Here is a 17,294-nt window from a genome sequence, read left to right as displayed (position 1 = left end):
GGGTAAAGGCAGCTACAGCATTGAAACACTGTCTGAAAGCATGGAGGAGCTTGTTAAGCAATTGGTCCAGGCCAATCTGCAGCAGCAGCATCAGTAACTGATAACTCTGTTGACAGAAACTGTCTGGGCCAGGGAGATGGCACCACCCGCAAGCCAAAGTGAAGGTACCTGTATAAGGAGAACAGTACGGGAGGCCTTGCAGAAAATGAGTCTGGTGAACGATATCGAGGCTTTCCTGTCTTTGAGAGGGTGTAAAAACTACCCCCAGAGAAATGGGAAGAGGTTCTAGCTCCGTACCTCACTCGGGAACAGCAGAAAGCGTACTACGACCTTGCCCTGCAGCTTGCCAAGGAGTACAACAAGCTGAAGGTGGAGATTGTGGCACATTTGGGCGTAACCCTGGCAGTCAGGGCGCAACAGGTTCACCTCTGGCACTACCACTGGCACGAGCCTCCCAGGTCTCAGATGTTTGACCTGCTACAACTGGTGCAAAAATGTCTGCAGCCTGAGACCTGCTCTCTGGCACAGATGGTGGAAAAAGTGGCAGTGGACCGGTTTATGCACTCACTACCTAAGTCCGTGCAATGCTGGGTTGCCCAATGAGATCCCCAAAATGCAGATGATCTTGTGAGCCTCGTGGAAAGATACTTGGCTGTGGAGAACTCCCTGAGCAATTAAGGGAGCCTGAGGTCACCTTTTTGGGATATCCAAAAGAAGTGGCCAAAGTCCATGTCTGAGGAGCACCCAAAAGCCCAGGAGGGGTCAGAGCTGGTTTCAAGGGGTACATCTCGTACCATTGTCTGCTGGAGGTGTCAGGCCCTTGTTCATATAGCAGTCTATTGTCCTATGGCCCTAGAGCCGTTGGATTGCTGCGTAGGCCGACATTCTCAATTTTTGCACATCCTGCGTGCCGTGCCGTATCTCACCCTGGTGAGGGACCTCAGCTGTGCCAGGTGACAGTGAATGGTGTTAATGTGACTGGACTCAGGGAGTTTGGTGCCCCTATTAACTGCCACACTTCCGTATGTAATCATCCCTAGGAAGAGGGTGGCGGTGAGGTGTATCCATGCAGACGCTAAGAACGATCCTGTGGCCCAGGTTGACCTCCGCACAGACTGTGGTTCTGTGTCCCACAAAGTCGGAATTCTAGAGGACTTATTGCATGCAATTGTTATCTGATGAGATTTTCCTTTTTTATGGGATTTATGGGCTAAAGCTATAGCACCCAGTAGTCCGGTATGCCGGCAGGCGTCGGCCATGGTAACATGATGTAACCGGTGAATTTCCTTTCACTGTACTGGCTAGAGAGGAGGATGAGGAAGCATCCCCTGAAGCCAATGTCCCTGACCTGTAGGAGTCTTTGGGACTGCCCATCTCAGGGACTTAATGGTGAAAGATGCTCTGGAAAATGTAACAGGGTTGAAAGGTGTCCTCCAGGAGCCGGGAACTGAAAATCATTTTCCATGTTTTGCTATGCATAATGATCCGTTGTGCTGAGGGACCAAAATGAGGGCCCAAGTAAAAGAGCGTCTTCTCAAAGCACAATCCAGGATCTATAATAAGTCGCCTCGAGTGAGACAATTTAAGCCTGGGGATTGGATATTTGTGTTAGTGCCCATAGTGGAGAGCAAGTTCCTTGACAAGTTGTAGGGACAATATGAGTTGGTGGAAAAAGTGGGAGAGGTCAACTTTAAAACAAATTGACCTGGGAAAATGAAGCCCTTCCTGATATATCATATCAACCTACTAAAACCCTGGAAGGATAGTGTCATGGGAATACCACGACACAGAGGTGTGAGAAGATCGCGGCGTCTGGCTACGCGTGCACCTGCACTGTTTGGATCTGCTTTGCTTTCCAGTTAGCTGTGCAGATTTCTCTTGCTCTGTTGTTTTAAGGGTTAAACAGTTCTGTTTGTCTCCTAGAGCTCTCTGTCCTGAGTTATCTCACCTGTTCTGATTTCTCCACTCCCCTCTAGTATAAATACTCGTCTCCTAGCTGGAGTAATTGCCAGTGATAGCTTGCTATAACCTGGTTTGGAGCTGGAGGTGTGAGCTGTGTGAAGAGAGGTTTTCTCTGGAGATATCTGCTTGGAAGTTTCAGTGTCTTCCTTTACCTTATCTCCTATTTGGTTAGTCTTACCTTTTCCTTCTCCTTTCTGTAGTCTGGGAACGTGTTGAATGATTGCTGTTTCTTTTATCCGTGTCTCTTTCTCTTTGTGTTTTTATGTTAGAGCAGGACTAGGGTTCCTGCTGCCCTACGCACTAGTCGGCCCACGAGATGAAAGAAGCCATCTAGGGCAAGTGTCAGGGGTGAGCCCCTTAATCTCTCCCTAGTGGCAGAGCTCCCCTTCCCTTCCGTCGCACCTTCTTGCTTCTGGCAGAGCGTGACAGATAGAGAGACCTGCTTGAAACCCCTGGCTTGTTGGCTCAGTCAGAAGCCAACATTGAGGGTGTCAAAGTGGCAGAAACTTTGTCACCTTCCCAAAAACAGCATGGCTGGAAATTGTCATACCAAAATAGGGACATGTTGTCGGAGTTACCAGGTTTCACTGAGCTGCACGCTTAGGTTAGTTTAAAATCCTAAAACCCTGTAGGTTGTTGATTGTGGCCTGTGGATTGTTGCTCCTCTCCTCTAAAATGGCTGTGCGAAGTTGCTGGATATTGGCAGGTACCTGAACACACTGTTGTATACTCCGATCCAGAGCATCCAAACATGCTCAATGGGTGACTTGTCCGGTGAATATGCTGGCCATGCAAGAACTGGGATGTTTTCAGCTTCCAGGAATGCTGTATAGATCCTTGCAACGTGGGGCCGTGCATTATCTTGCTGCAAAATGGGGCCGTGCATAATGATGCTGCAACATGAGGTGATGGTCGTGAATGAATGGCACAACAATGGGCCTCAGGATCTCGTATGGTATCTCTGTGCATTCATCGTTGCATCAATAAAATGCACCTGTGTTTGTTGTCCATAACATATGCCTGCCCATACCATAACCCCATCGCCACCATGGGCCACTCGATTCACAACAGCAAACAGCTCACCCACAAGACACCATACACGCAGTCTGCCATCTGCCCTGTATAGTGAAAACCGGGATTCATCCGTGAAGAGAACGTCTCTCCAACGTGCCAGATGCCATCGAATGTGAGCATTTGCCCACTCAAGTCAGTTACAACAACGAGCTGCAGTTGGGTGGAGACCCCTGATCAGGACAACAAGCTGCAGTCAGGTGAAGACCCCAATGAGGATTAGGAGCTGCAGTCAGGTGGAGACCCCGATAAGGATGACGAGCTGCAGTCAGGTGTAGACCCCAATGAAGACAACAAGCATGCAATGAGCTTCCCTGATTCGGATTCTGACAGTTTGTGCATAAATTCTTCGTTTAAGCAAACCGATTGTTGCAGCCTCAGTCCGGGTGGCAGGTTTCAGATGATCTTGGAGGTGAAGATGCTGGATGTTGAGGTCCTGGCCTGGTGTGGTTACAATGTGGTCTGCGGTTGTGAGGCGGGTTGGATGTACTGCCAAATTCTTTGAAATGCCTTTAAAGATGGCTTATGGTGGACTTCCCTGCAGTCAGCATGCCAATTGCACGCTCCCTCAAAACTTGTGGCATCTGTGGCATTGTGCGGTGTGATAAACTGCACATCTCAGAGTGGCCTTCTATTGTGGCCGCCTAAGGCACCTGTGCAGAAATCATGTGTCTAATCAGCATCTAGATATGCCACAACTGGAGGGGATGGATTATCTCAGCAAAGGACAAGATCTCGCTAACAAGGATTTAGACAAATTTGTGAACAATATTTGAGAGAAAAAGGCCTTTTGTGTACATAGAAAAAGTCTTAGATAGAAGGAGATGCTCAGGTTATACCAGCTGTAAATATATAATTATATACAGGAGATGCCCAGGTTATACCAGCTGTATATATATAATTATATACAGGAGATGCCCAGGTTATACCAGCTGTACATATATAATTATATACAGGAGATGCCCAGGTTATACCAGCTGTACATATATAATTATATACAGGAGATGCCCAGGTTATACCAGCTGTACATATATAATTATATACAGGGGATGCCCAGGTTATACCAGCTGTTCATGTATAATTATATACAGGGGATGCCCAGGTTATACCAGCTGTACATATATACTTATAGAGAAGGAGATGCCCAGGTTATACCAGCTGTACATATATCATTATATACAGGAGATGCCCAGGTTATACCAGCTGTACATATATCATTATATACAGGAGATGCCCAGGTTATACCAGCTGCACATATATAATTATATACAAGAGATGCCCAGGTTATACCAGCTGCACATATATAATTATATACAAGAGATGCCCAGGTTATACCAGCTGCACATATATAATTATATACAAGAGATGCCCAGGTTATACCAGCTGCACATGTATAATTATATACAGGGGATGCCCAGGTTATACCACCTGTATACATATAATAACATACATGAGATCCTCAGGTTATACCAGCTGCACATGTATAATTATATACAGGAGATGCCCAGGTTATACCAGCTACACATATATAATTATATACAAGAGATGCCCAGGTTATACCAGCTGTTCATGTATAATTATATACAGGGGCTGCCCAGGTTATACCAGCTGTACATATATACTTATAGAGAAGGAGATGCCCAGGTTATACCAGCACAGTCTGGGCATATGAGTGTGTACTTGGGGGTCTTCTCCTGTGTGTTTGGATGAGATTTTCTCGGCAGATCTGATGAATATAGTCCTGGATGCTCCGTGGGTCACCGGACACAGCTGGCGTTGGGGCGGTTCTGTTTCTGGCCTTGTTCAGACCCGGTGACTGTAGCTGAGCTAATATTAGGTGGGGCCGGAGACGGACGTCATCCTCGCAGTGACTGTACTGTAAACACGAGGCTGCCGGCCACAATGGACGGGCAGTGCCAAGTCTCTTTCACAGCCTGTACAGATAAGCCCCCAGCCAACCCGTGTCATCCCCAACAGCTCATTCCCACAGACCAGGGACCCCTGCTCATCACCTGCAGATTATCCCACCACTGACCTCGGAGGGCTTCTGCAGCACATCGCTCCTCATAAACCACATGAAATGCTGCAGGGTTTTGATGTTTCGCACATTCCTCCACCCTGCGTGCTCCGGGCCTGTAGTCAGCAAGATGGCGGCTGTAAATTACCTGTAAATATTCCAGGATTGTCACATCAAACGCTGCGGTGGCCGCGGGAGCGGAGGATCATTGCGGATAATTGGGCTGGAGTGATATTTTGGGTGGAGGATCGGCGCAGACGTCAGCCTGAGACATTGCTAATTCTTCTCTTTGAAATGTAGAACCCGAGGTCGTGACAGGACTTGTCAGAGATGAGCTAGCGGACGGCGGAGCACCGATGGCGGAGCAGGCGCACTCCGCACACCCGCTCTGCTAATTAGCCATGATGTCATGCGGACGGCGCCTGTGTCACATTACATCACATAACACGTCCGCTGACAACCAGCCTGCAGGCGCCAGAGGGTGTCAGCCCCGCCCCCTGGTGATGACATCACTGATATAATGACATGTGATCAGGGCTGAGACCACCCTGCACCCCGCTCCTCGCACTGAGCCGCTGCCAGACCCCCGAGAATGTCACATGACACAGGATAGGATTAGATACACGGGTCAGCAGACAGTATCACACAAGAGAGGATTAGATACACGGGTCAGCAGACAGTATCATACAGGACAGGATTAGATACACAGCTCAGCAGACAGTATCACACAGGATAGGATTAGATACACAGCTCAGCAGACAGTATCACACAGGAGAGGATTAGATACACGGCTCAGCAGACAGTATCACACAGGATAGGATTAGATACACGGCTCAGCAGACAGTATCACACAGGATGGGATCAGATACACGGCTCAGCAGACAGCATCACACAGAATAAGATTAGATACACAGCTCAGCAGACAGTATCACACAGGACAGGATTAGAAACACGGCTCAGCAGACAGTATCACACAGAATAGGATTAGATACACGGCTCAGCAGACAGTATCATACAGGATAGGATCAGATACACGGCTCAGCACACAGTATCACACAGGATAGGATTAGATACACGGCTCAGCACACAGTATCACACAGGATAGGATCAGATACACGGCTCAGCACACAGTATCACACAGGATAGGATTAGATACACGGCTCAGCAGACAGTATCACACAGGACAGGATTAGAAACACGGCTCAGCAGACAGTATCATACAGAATAGGATTAGATACACGGCTCAGCACACAGTATCATACAGGATAGGATCAGATACACGGCTCAGCACACAGTATCACACAGGATAGGATCAGATACACGGCTCAGCACACAGTATCACACAGGATAGGATTAGATACACGGCTCAGCACACAGTATTATACAGGATAGGATTAGATACACAGCTCAGCACGCAGTATCACACAGGATAGGATTAGATACACAGCTCAGCACGCAGTATTATACAGGATAGGATTAGATACACAGCTCAGCAGACAGTATCACACAGGATAGGATTAGATACACAGCTCAGCGCGCAGTATCACACAGGATAGGATTAGATACACGGCTCAGCACGCAGTATTGTACAGGATAGGATTAGATACATGACTCAGCACGCAGTATCACACAGGATAGGATTAGATACACAGCTCAGCACGCAGTATTATACAGGATAGGATTAGATACACAGCTCAGCACGCAGTATCACACAGGATAGGATTAGATACACAGCTCAGCACGAAGTATTATACAGGATAGGATTAGATACACGGCTCAGCAGACAGTATTATACAGGATAGGATTAGATACACGGCTCAGCATGCAGTATCACACAGGATAGGATTAGATACACAGCTCAGCAGACAGTATCACACAGGAGAGGATTAGATACACAGCTCAGCAGACAGTATCACACAGGATAGGATTAGATACACTGCTCAGCAGACAGTATCACACAGGACTGGATTAGATACACGGCTCAGCAGACAGTATCACACAGGATAGGATTAGATACACAGCTCAGCAGACAGTATCACACAGGAGAGGATTAGATACACAGCTCAGCAGACAGTATCACACAGGATAGGATTAGATACACAGCTCTGCAGACAGTATCACACAGGAGAGGATTAGATACACAGCTCAGCAGACAGTATCACACAGGATAGGATTAGATACACGGCTCAGCAGACAGTATCACACAGGAGAGGATTAGATACACAGCTCAGCAGACAGTATCACACAGGATAGGATTAGATGCACAGCTCTGCAGACAGTATCTCACAGGATAGGATTAGATACACAGCTCAGCAGACAGTATCACACAGGATAGGATTAGATACACAGCTCTGCAGACAGTATCACACAGGAGAGGATTAGATACACAGCTCAGCAGACAGTATCACACAGGATAGGATTAGATACACAGCTCAGCAGACAGTATCACACAGGAGAGGATTAGATACACAGCTCAGCAGACAGTATCACACAGGATAGGATTAGATACACAGCTCTGCAGACAGTATCACACAGGAGAGGATTAGATACACAGCTCAGCAGACAGTATCACACAGGATAGGATTAGATACACAGCTCAGCAGACAGTATCACACAGGAGAGGATTAGATACACAGCTCAGCAGACAGTATCACACAGGATAGGATTAGATACACAGCTCAGCAGACAGTATCACACAGGATAGGATTAGATACACAGCTCAGTATCGCACGTGGGATGCCGCTGGCTCCGGGTTCCTGTGTACATGTTGTGGTGTCTCCATGGTGATCTCCCTCGCTGTTATCAGCTGTGGTTTCCTGGCGGCCCCTGGGATGCCTCCACTTCTCCTCCCGCAGATTACACCCATCTCCTATCTCCTCCATCTTGCCTTTTCATCCATATTCCTCATTTTCCTTACGATTCCCCTTTGTCGGTTCCGATTCCTGAATCTGGATTTTAAGCTTTCCCATCCCCTCCTGGTGGTCGCCCCCTCATGTCGTGCAGGGATCCCGGGAGCCGGTGCGGAGCAGATGACAATGGGCAGCCGTCCGTTCTGTGCCTGGGGGACCCCCACCACCCGGGGGACCCCGCCACCCATATGTGTGTTATACCGGCACGGTCACCATCTCTAGGGCGTGTGGTCAGGACAGGGTTAATTACATCCAGCTCCGACCCCTGGCTGTATCTGCGTATAACACCGCCATTTCCTGCGGGTCGGAGGCAGAACACCTTGCTGACCTCACGTGAGGTGTCCAGGAAGTGTTATCATGAGCACATTACATGGGGCATCCGGCCGGAGCAGGGATGAGCACATGGAGAAGACTGGGTCAGCGGGAAATCTGCCTGGGAATACCGGCACGTCCATGTTCTCAGCCTCCACTAAAGGGGGGCTCCTTCCCAGCCGACCACCATGGCCGCCTTGAGCAGGACCTCTACAGTACCAACTTTCCACGTGTCACAAGCCCCGGGTCCCTTTGATCTCACCCCACCCAGGGCGGCTAAGGATTTTATGAGAAAAGTGAGGAAGTGACAAGATGTCCGTCCGCCAAGTCACGAGACCTCACGTCACACCTCGTAATACCACCGAGGACCCGGCCCAAAACTATCGCAGCACTGAATGGGTTAATACGGAGCGTCTGCCTCCCAGAATCCTTTGCTTCGGCTCCGATGACATCACGTCGTAATAATTATCCGCTCTACTCATTTACTAATTGGTCAATTAGCCGACGGGTCAGCGGCCAAATCGTCTTAAGGTGGCGCTAATCCCAAAATTCCTCGAAATCCGGAAAATGTCACATATCTGGAGAAAAGCCGTGGCGGCCGCCATACTGCCAGCCATCCTGTAACAACGACTTCTAGATTCCAATCTTTTCCCATAGAAAGCAATGTAACAGCGCCACCTGGTGGACTAATTATGGTGAAAAAAAAACAAAACCATGAGGCGATCACAGTGAAGCCGGATACAGGGGCAGCAGACTTTATGGCAGCGGCCGCTCAAGTCATGAGGGCCCTCAAGTCATCGATGGAAGCACTTGTGAGTCAAGGGCCGCATACTCCGAGCGCAAACACTGGAGACCTGAAACCCGTCTGTCCTGGAGACCACTCCACTGGTGCCCGTCGTAGTGCAGGCCCTGCCCCCCCACCAGGCCTTTCCACACTTCTGCGTCTACATGGCCGACTTCCCCTCTAATTTCCAGTCCATAGCAACCGGAGATAGCAGCGATCTTGGAGCGGCCGCCGGGTGACATAATCAGGGCGTTACTCATGGATCAGCTCCCGTAAAGGCCACGTCTCCACACAGCACAGGAGGGGGGGAAGATCGAAACGCGTCGCTCTAAAGATTCCCACTGTGTAAATAAAGCTGATTGAAGAACGAACAGGAAGTACATACCCGTTGCCCCTAGCAACCAATCACTCTCGATTTTGATAAAGCCCAAAACGCGTGGACATGATAATATCCTAGGTAATATTCCCACGTGACTAATGTCAGAGGCGATGCCGCGGTCTATAATACACTTTTAATAATGGCATTTTATGGCTTACGACCTCCCCATGGCTAGAAGAAAACATGGCTGCTTCCTTGCTGAAACAGCGCCACCCCTGTCCACAGGTTGCGTGTTGTATTACAGCTCGGTCCCATTCACTTCTGTGAAATGAAGCTGCAATACTAGACACAACCTGTACACAGGGGTGGCGCTGTTTCCAGCAGAAAACAGCCATCCGTGGTATTCAGTATGAGAGAAAGACGTAAAACGCGTCAGTGTGATGCCAGTGTACCCAATAGAGGCAGAAGTTTTTTAGGACTTCTTAACATTTGCACATGAGCATGCTGGGATCTGTAGTTCCTCTATGTGGCACCGCATCATAGTGTATCGTGTCCGTTTCGCTCGCCGATGACCCGGAACGTTCATGGGAACAATAGGAGCAGAGCAAACAGCGCGCAGGAGACGCTTTCTAACAATCCCCTGATCACCAGGGTGCTGGCATTTAAAGGGCCAGCTCATATTACTGGAACACCTGTGACTAGGTAAACAGAGGCCTCGGCCCAACCTGTCGCCCTCCCAGGTGACCGCGGCGAGCGAAGTGCCCCCCACATGAGTGTAGCCCCGCTTTAAGAAAAGTGTTTGGGGCATTGCCCCCAATAATTTAGGGTGCCCGTACTCTGCTCCCGGTATGTGTCCTTGCTCGCCGGATCAAACTTAATAACCTGTGCGCCAGCTAAGCGGGGCACAAACATGGCAATCTAGGACTACAAGTCCCAGCATTGTCCACCAGTTCTGATGATGCCAACATAAACACACCGTGTCGTTCTGGAGTCCGGGAAAGCTGGGTGACCCATGCGGAGGGTGTATCGTCAATCACTCAGGATTTCGTGGCTGCGTCCCCGGCCTCAGAGCTGACACTCTAGAAAACCCCCTGATCCCAAGAGCTTACGATCAGCGCAGTAGCTCGGGCAGGCGAGCGGCTGCAGGATTTGGCAGAAGAGCTTGCACTCTTACCTCGTCGTATCCTCAGGAAATTATCGGACTCCTCCGATTAGATCCCAAATCCCGTGAGATCCCCTGGATCCAGTAGATCCTGACCAGTCCCAGTGTGTATTCGCAACGGCGGCTCCGGACTCTCCCAGTACAGTGTTTGCTGGATGGGACTTGACTCCAGTTCTCGGGTTGTCCTCCCTCCCTCTTCTCCTCCCTCCGGCCTCATCTCCTCCTCCTCTTCCTCTTCAGGTTGAAGTCAGCGCTCCCTTTGATTCTCATGAGCCGCAGAGCTGACAATCCAGACCTGTCAATCATCATACACAGCCTTCGCGGGCAATCGCTTACAGAGCAATTCCTAAAAATAAAACGTGTAAAAGGGAATAAATGGACATTCTATGCTGCTGGTTCATTTCTCTTCGGTCTGTGGACCTGCAGCAGCTGTGCGCTACGTTGTGACATTGTTGTGTGAACACAACCTTAGCAGGTTAGCATAACCTTTACTATCCGGATAAGACCCTATTTGCGCTTCTCTGCTCCCATGTAAGATAATAACCATCAGTCACCTGATCACTATCGATCTGGTGGTCCTCTCCTGCAGCATGCAGGCATCATCACCAAAGCCAGTGATCGGCTGCAGCGGTCATGTGGATGTACGTGATGTCATCACTGCAGGGGAAGTAAACGAAGACTCCTCAGGATGAACATACCCTTATTGTGGGCTGTCATCTAGCTTTCCACAGACAGTGAAAAGATGTAAATTGGGGTTACACACCGCTACGCCCTTCATGTTCTGTATATAGAAGTGTCAGTTCTCATTGGAATACTAGAATTCTATTCATGAACCAGGAGGCTCAGGATGTACAGAACAGAGGAAATACAATAAAAAAGGGATATCAGCGGAGCAGAGGTTGAACTGAGCTTTGCTGCCACCTGGTGGTGATATGTTGTACGTACAGCAATCTGTCAGTCATTATTTTATGGAGACAGTCAGCATGACAGCCTGAATAATAATAATAATAATAATAATAATCTTTTTATTTATATAGCGCCAACATATTCCGCAGCGCTTTACAATTCAGACAGTTTACAGACATTATGGGCACTGTCCCCATTGGGGCTCACAATCCACATTGCCTATCAGTATGGCCTGTCCGAAGCTCTGTACTCAGCCATCCCATAGACCATAAGAGGTGCGGAGTCCGAGTATGTGCACATTCTCGGGGTCCCAGAGTCCTGTAGCCGTATTGTAGACCACATAAATCACATGATCGGAATTGCATGTTCGATCTTGTGAGATCTTATGTTTTTCTCCCGTACTGTTACAATTAATTTCTTTAGCTCCATTATTTATAATTCTGCAGCAGCATTTTTTTTTAAAAAAAAGCATTTTGGCTTCCCCCTCCTCTTTATAAACCGAAGAATCAACAATGATTTTTTGGGGTCTCTTTTTCTTCAATTTACTTGGTGCTATCATGTTTTTTTTTTACCATTGTGCCCCTTCTAAAAATGATTTGTGGTTCTTTTGGTAAAATTGGTCCTTTTTCAATAAGTATCAATATTTCTTTAAGGTGTTACGGATATACTGATTACCCTGGTTATATGCCGTAATAAAATTGAGTCTCCAAAGGTTTTTACTTTCTTCTCCCTTCTTATTCTGTTTATTGAGACAATCTGATTGCTGTTTCCACAATTCCCATGGGATATCTTTTTTTCTTTAAACTTTTTTTCAAGAATTTTTGATTCATTTATATAATCAGAGGTTAAAGTACAGTTTCTCCTGATTCGGTGAAATTGAATTGATGGGTATTCTTTTTCCATTTCGGGAAATGAGCACTATTGAAGTCTAAATATCCATTTCCATCGACTGTTTTAAAGTGTGTTTTGCTCATGATGGTCTTATCCATATGGAATAATTCCAGATCTAGATATATAATTTTATCACTCGCTATATGAGCTGTGAATGTAAGACCCCATTCATTGTCATTGAGTCCTCTCACAAATTTTACAGCCTCTTGTTCCATATCACTCCATATACACTGTGTTCCAAATTGTTATGCAAATAATATTTTCTCAGATTTTCCCAAATTACCTATATGAATTGCAGTCATTGTAATTTTCCAGTCAAATAACTATTAGAGTACAATTGAAAGGTTTTTGTACAAACTGCCTATGATAACAGGATATTTTTAAAAAAATAAAACACTCAAACTGCACTCAAAATGCATGTTCCAAATTATTATGCACAGCAGAGTTTTCAACATTTTCATTTTAATAAAGAACAAAAAAATGGTCATTTTTGACATTATAAGCATTAGCAGGTTATTACAAACTGAAATCAAACAGTTTTCAACTCAAAACTTTATTCTAGGTGATGTTACATTTTCACATAGGACCTCTTGTTCGAAAGGAGCTTCTGAACTCTCTCGTCCATTGAATTTGTCAGGTTTTGGATGGTTTCTGCTTCAATTGTTTTGCATGAGGACAGAATACCCTCCCAGAGCTGTTGCTTAGATGTGAACTGCCTCCCGCCATCATAGACACTCCTTTTGATGATGCTCCAGAGGTTCTCAATGGGGTTGAGGTCAGGGCAGCATGGGGGTCACACCATAAGTTTGTCCCCTTTTATGCCCATAGCAGCCAGAGATGCAGATGTGTTATGTGCAGCATGAGACGGGGCATTATCATGCATGACCATTTTTTTGTTCTTTATTAAAATGAAAAGGTTGAAAACTCTGCTGTGCATAATAATTTGGAACATGCATTTTGAGTGCAGTTTGAGTTTTTTATTTTTTTTTAAATATACTGTTATCATAGGCAGTTTATACAAAAACCTTTCAATTGTACTCTAATAGTTATTTGACTGGAAAATTACAATGACTGCAATTCATATAGGTAATTTGGGAAAATCTGAGAAAATATTATTTGCATAATAATTTGGAACACAGTGTAATAATTAGATCGTCAATATATCCACGATAGTATTTGATGTATACTTTATATTAATCTGACATAATTGATGATAGGGACTCGAATTGCCCTATAAACAAATTTACGAAACTTGGGGTCACTCGAGTCCCCATTGCGGTCCCAAGCCGCTGCAGGTATAGTTTATCCTCAAACATGAAGAAGATATGCTCTAATATAAAACGCAGGACTGCCAGCAAAAAAAGCTTTTGCTCCATTTTCAAGGTATGATCTGTGTTTAGGTAAAATTTTATACAATCTAGTCCCAATTTGTGTCCGATATTGGAATAGAGCGCTGTGACATCCAGTGTTATAAATAAATAATTCTCCTCCCATATGATTTCTTTTCTTTCTTTGATCAGTTGTCAAATATGAGGTAAGGTGGATGACGAACTCCTGTAGACAGAGATCTATATAGTGTGATAGGGAGCTAGTTAGGGATCCTATACCTGAAATAATGGGGCGTCCTGTTTTTTTTTTTTTTTTGTAAATTCTTATGAATTTTTGAAAGATGATAGAATATTGCTCTAGTAGGGGCAGAGTTGGTCAAAAAACGTTTTTCCTTTTTGCTTAATACTTTTTCTTTGTAGGCTTTGTTTGTCAATTGTAAATATTCTAACTTAAATTGGGGTGATGGATGCGTATCGACTACTGCATAGTATTTGTTATCCGACAGAATATTATATGCCTCCCTAACATAATCATCTGTATCTTGTAATATGACCCCCCCCCTTTAGCTGCCTGTCTAATCACAATTTTTTCATTAGTTTGTATAAATGTGAATGCTTCTTTTTTCTTTTCTAGCGTGATTGTTGTCTTTTTGTGCAGTTCCACTTTTTTTTTTTTCTCAAAAAAGTTTTTTTATGTTTTTAAAAAATAGAAGTGTATTTCTATGCTGATGCAACGCATTTCACCTTTCAAGGCAATGAGAAATTAATTAGTTTGACATGTCTCTTACAAAAAGGTCAGTTATTTTACATACATTTTTTATGATTTTACAAAAAAAAACAAAAAACAGAATAATGCAGGATGAATTACTTCTCTTTTGTATCCTCTCCCTCTCTCACTTTGGGAAAGGGCTATATAAAAAGGGTCAAATTAATTTTCTCCATAAACCTAAAGAAGGCTGCAAAGAGCCGAAACGCATTGTGTATATACTGTAGTTTTTGTTTTATATCAGTGTGAATAAAATTTTAAACTTACAACCAACCTGAAGTTCCTGCACCTTGATCTCACTCGGTGGCAAAGACAGCACCATTCCCCGGTCTCCGTTTTGGCAAAATAATATATTGTGGTAGATCAACTCACTCAGCTTCTTAAAGAGGCAGACAAAGGAACCATTTTATTTAAAGTGCGGCTGGTTTATTGCAATCCTCACAAACCATGTCCCCAAAAAACATAAATACAGCCTTTGACCGAAGGTAAAACATAAAATAACAAGTTCATACGATAGTGCTGGTTAGCCCACCTGGCTGAGAGTCCAGCTTCCATGTCCTTTAGCAAAGGCATTCAATCCAGGAGATCTGCAACCTCCATATATCCAGCATGTGTGAAACAAACAGCTCCAGAGCTGTCACCTCCAGGCACACCTCACACCAAATGCCCTAAAGGCTGTGAACTTTACCCTCTGACCTCCTCCTTTTCTACAGGTGTTCAATCATCCTAGCACTAAAGATGGCTGATTAACCCCTTATTCCTTTGTGTGCTGGTACCTTTTCCCTATGGTTAATTACTGGAGCTAGCAATTCCAGTGCTACGTTTCTCCCCTCCTGTACTTTGCAAGTGACTTTATCACATATCCCCCCTCTGCCCAAAGCCATAGGTTTTGGCACCTTCAGTCACTAACAGGGGATTCCAAACTGGGCATCTGCGTTAAAATGCAGCTTCCCAGGCCTGTGTTCCACATGAAAGATGAAGACCTGTAGTCCTGAGTTTCAACTCTTGGAACGCCATCTCTGCTTCAAGAGACCATTTGGCCATTGGCCTTCTTCATGCCCTTAAGAAGGTCGATGAGGGGTGCGGCTCTCATGGCGAAGCGAGGAGCGAAACAGCGTTGGTGTGGTGTGAGGGGGCCGGGGTATGTCTCCAATCTTACCTTTATTATCATGGTCTCGTTTGTTTGATATATTATCTATGTAACCCTTCGTTTTGGGGTTCAGATATTGTTATGATGTGCAACAAGTACTAAGGAAAGATAGGGGAAAGCTGTCCCTACAGTAAGACTAAGCTGAATCCCTATGATGTAGCAGGCTGCCTGTTCCTAGCGAACAGACCCGCCTTAGTCCTCGGCTAGTCTGAACAGAGACCTATAGCATAAGGGGAGGGGTCCCTAAAAGAACTAAGGACTGGGACAAAAATGGGACACCTCCTAAACAGAGAAGTTGTTGCAGAACACAAAAAGACAAACAGACAAAAAGGTACTAGAGGTCTCAGAAGGACCAAGAAAAATGACAGAGAAAGGCACAGAAGCACCTGGCTAGCAAAACAGTCAAACACTGAAGTCCAGCACAGCCAAAAGGGCGGAGCTGGAATATAAAGGCAGATGGTCACGTGACCGCAAAACACAAGATGGAAAAAACAAACAGGAGGGTTCTAACAGATATGACTTGATTCTCTGCAGCCAAAACCTCTTGTTAAGGTTCCATCCCTCTAGCAGCCTCTAATCATTGTTCCCTCTTTTTTCTATGGTAATTATACACCTGGTAATCAATTTACATATATATATATATATATATATATATATATATTTATTGCACAAGCACTTTATGTTTATTTATATATATTAGATTTTTTTATATATTCCTTGATGTTCTTTACAATATATATATATTTTTTTGCTGCTATTAGAGGTGATCATGTATATTTAATTACTATATATCCAATTACTGTTAATCAAATTTGGCTGGCATACAAACATTTATACTTCTTTATATAGGAGATCCATGTGCAATATTTATTGCGAGCATCCCCCTCCCCCTTCTGAGCTGAATTTTAATTTATGTTTTATACAATTTTTAAATCTTTGTTTTTATTTGTCTGTATTTGAATGGAATAAAATATATGAATTACACTTGATAATATTGTAGTCCCTTTATACCTTTCTTTTGTGGTTTGCATACCTGGCTGATAGTGTCTCACCATTCCCCGAAATGCCTGACGCTGTTCCTTGGAGACCGGTTTCAGACGATTATGGACTGCCTCCACTTTCTTTACTTGCGGCTTTACATTGCTTCTTCCAACGATGTAGCCCAGGCATTTTCCTGATGGCGCACTTCTTAGGGTTTATGGTAAACCCCCCTTTCCTCAGCGCATCCAGCACAGCCTGGACCTTCTGCAGATGACTTCTCCAATATGAGCTGAATATCACAATATCGTTAAGGTAAGCTGCGTCGTATTTTTTAGGAGGGGCTAAGATCCGGTCTATGGCCCTCTGGAAGGTAGCTGGGTCTCTTTGCAGGCCAAATGGGCTTCTGGTATAATGGAAGCAACCGTCAGGTGTTGAAGAGGTCATCTTCTTCTTGGCACTTTGAGAGAGGAGGATTTGCCGGTAGCCTTTCGTTAGGTCCAGGGAGGTACTGTATCTGGCTGACTCTTGCTTCGACATGAGTTCATCATCGCGGGGTATCAGATATGCTAAATTTTTTTTTTTTCCAACATAATTTTTATTTGATTTTTCAAGACACAAATACAGAACATACATCTAATCTGGTACATAGAGAGGTAAGAGTGCCCGTACGCAGACTGGGTCTATAACAGCCATTAATTGGTATAACAGATATAACAAACAACTAAATGAATTAGTT

At 45.2% G+C, this 17,294-nt stretch overlaps 1 protein-coding gene across 2 annotated transcripts in view; it reads right to left on the bottom strand.

Annotated features, from left to right (window-relative positions):
* ARHGEF2 (Rho/Rac guanine nucleotide exchange factor 2) overlaps positions 1 to 10,712 on the bottom strand; it is a 148,521-nt gene extending 137,809 nt beyond the window's left edge. Inside the window, exon 1 of one of the 2 annotated variants that reach the window (XM_073639308.1) lies at positions 10,549 to 10,712. The gene's annotated coding sequence lies outside the window, so the exon portion shown is untranslated. Of the gene's footprint in view, positions 1 to 5,198; positions 5,439 to 10,548 lie in introns of those variants that run through there. The other variant, XM_073639310.1, reaches the window with a different exon arrangement.
* Positions 10,713 to 17,294: the final 6,582 nt, after the last annotated feature.

The sequence above is a fragment of the Phyllobates terribilis genome, unplaced genomic scaffold, assembly GCF_046119375.1.
Source record: "Phyllobates terribilis strain yellow unplaced genomic scaffold, ASM4611937v1 Scaffold_7__3_contigs__length_470593459, whole genome shotgun sequence".
NCBI lineage: Eukaryota > Metazoa > Chordata > Amphibia > Anura > Dendrobatidae > Phyllobates > Phyllobates terribilis.
The sequence above is the reverse complement of the archived record's forward strand: the minus strand, read 5'-3'. Positions and strand labels throughout refer to the sequence as shown.